Here is a 2637-nt window from a genome sequence, read left to right as displayed (position 1 = left end):
AAAGTTTTCTGCATCCTGTACAGTAAAGATAGTATAATACATACTCCTAATATCGAAATGCACGCCACCGTGTCGGGATTCAATAATTCAACATTAATTATGTCATTAATATATCAAATAAAATATTACTGTAATTAATAGCAGTTATATTTAAATTTGATTATGATAATAAATATATAATTAATATTAAATGCTTATATTAAATTAACCCCTATTACACTATATTGGTTCAATTTTCAACCAATTTTATAGCTTCTGGCATTGCTACACAATATAGTAACTAATTAAAGGCACAATTTCTCCTTTAAATGTTGCTTCTATGAATAGAATGACCTGATTGAAACACAATATTCTGTACACAAAACCCATGATCACCTTTTTTATTATACTGTACAGAAATTTACCCATGATGTGTCTACAGTGCAGCAAAACCAGGTTGCGAAATGCAGTGGGCAAAGCTGAACTACTATAAGTTCAGTACCTGTAATAGGTAGGCAATGTTTTACTTTTAGGGGAATTAATTATTATCCAATCTAATTGTAAGGGTGTACAAATATAAATGCACCATCTGGGTAGTTGGCTGAGAGGTATTTGTTCCTGCTTCTTGTGCTGAAGACGCCGGTTCAAGACCGGCAAGTGTCCAATGGCTTGGCTCCTCGATTACCCTTTATATTGAGAGTTAGACGGGCTAAGGACAATGTATGTATCCGTTATGTTTGTAGTTGTTAGTTAGGCAAGACTTTTTTATACCTTGTTTAGTGAACCCACCTAATGCAAATATTGATGATTTCGAATAAAATTAAAATTTTATTTTTTGCCAATTAGCGCAGCCACCTCCACGAAAAATGGGAAATTTCAGAAAAAAAAATAGAAGTTTTCTTTATTTTTATTATGCCCTCCACTGCCTTGAAATCTCCAAAGATAAGATATGTGTATTTCTTCCTAATTATATAAATTTGAAGCATTTATCCATCCCATTTTGCATTCAATAACATTTTATTTTTATTTTCTACTCCAGCTAAGTTTTTAGCAAAACTATTTGCTAAATAAGAAAACAAAATTTTATTTTTATCCTGCCATCTTCGATTATCTACTGTATAAAAAATTCATTGCGCGAAACAAAACATAAAGTGTCTCGCCTTACCGGAATCTGTATACAGACTTGCCTCATAGGTTTCAGCATTTTTTTTTAGTGGAATAGATGGAATTAAATTATTAATATTATTGCCCACTGATGCTCACTATGGAATCAAAATGTATGACATTTCAGTGAATACATAAAAAGTTCATATGATACAGTATTCTTACAATAACTTTAAATTAATCTCAATGTATTTTTTTGAAACAGCCAATTCGTAGAGCATTATAGAAGCTTTCAGACCTACTGCAGAATTCAAAACCAACACCTCAGACCCAGGGGCTAGTGACGTCCTCTTCTGCCAGCTTCAAGGATTCAACCATATTTAAGTATTCGAAGGAGCTCACTATCGAATAATTATTTGTTTATACCTTGCAATTTCAAAGCGCTGACGACATCCGAAAAAAATGCTTATGATACCAATGATATTTGCATGGTGTAAAGTAATAATATACATTTTATATATTAGGTAAATCACAAGACATAATTTCTCACATTAAATATATATTGCTCTTTGCTGTGTAAAAGCACATATACAGTAGATCTATATTTATTGTTGTACCAAGTGTCTCATGAAATCTTCTCATATTCATTCCAAAAGCAATAAGCTACCAATTATCAGTACAATAGATATAAAATTGTGAAGAAAAGTGTAATAAACGCTAATGATTGTAATAATGAATGGTTTTTGGAGTCCTTTATTTGTTATGAATTGTATTTTTTCATATTTTAAAACAACTGTGGTTCATATGGTGGGTAGCATAAATTTAATTATTTTTGTTTTTACTGTTATAGTATGTTGTACATTATAATTGTGTTAAATTTTTCAATCAAGTGTGGGCAGTGTAGTTGTTATTAGACAAAAAGCCAATTCCTAATAAAAGCTGAATTTTGCTAAATATATATTTTATAAACCATAAAGCTGATGGAATTGAAACTTTTGCTGCTTATATTCATTGTTTTGGCAAGTCAAATTTCTGTTTTGCTAATTAATGTCATACCAAATTAGCTAAATTGTGAAACAAAATCTCCACTAAATAATATGAACGAATGGTGCTGTGTGTAGGCCAAAACTATCATAACTATTATTATTATTAATAGTTTTATTATTACTATACTAATATTATTATTATTATTATCACTATTAGTAAATTGTCTTATGCTTTTTTCACTTTGTTGTATTTGTTGCTATTGCTATTGTTATTGCTGTTGCTGTTGCTGTTGTTATTGTTGTTATTGTTGCTGCTGTTGTTGTTGTTGTTGTTGTTATTGTTGCTGCTGTTGTTGTTATTGTTGTTGTTATTGTTGTTGTTATTGTTGTTGTTATTGTTGTTGTTGTTTTTATTGTTGTTATTGTTGTTATTGTTATTGCTGTTATTGCTGTTGTTGCTGCTGCTGCTGCTGTTATTATTTATTATTTATTATTTATTCATTATTTATTCATTATTTATTTATTATTTATTTATTATTTATTTATTATTATTTTTATAATTTTTTTT

General features: G+C 29.3%; 1 long non-coding RNA gene across 1 annotated transcript in view; it reads left to right on the top strand.

Moving 5' to 3' along the window:
- The window catches only part of LOC117106157, a 3574-nt gene extending 1141 nt beyond the window's left edge, over positions 1-2433 (top strand). Inside the window, exons 2-3 of the long non-coding RNA XR_004445010.1 lie at positions 397-490; positions 1349-2433. This is a non-coding gene — a long non-coding RNA (uncharacterized LOC117106157). The remainder of the gene's footprint in view (positions 1-396; positions 491-1348) is intronic.
- The last annotated feature ends 204 nt before the right edge of the window (positions 2434-2637 follow it).

The sequence above is a fragment of the Anneissia japonica genome, unplaced genomic scaffold, assembly GCF_011630105.1.
Source record: "Anneissia japonica isolate Jap-2015-1 unplaced genomic scaffold, ASM1163010v1 scaffold11102_len228118_cov109, whole genome shotgun sequence".
NCBI classification, from domain to species: Eukaryota; Metazoa; Echinodermata; class Crinoidea; order Comatulida; family Comatulidae; genus Anneissia; species Anneissia japonica.
This window is presented reverse-complemented; position numbering and strand designations above follow the sequence as displayed.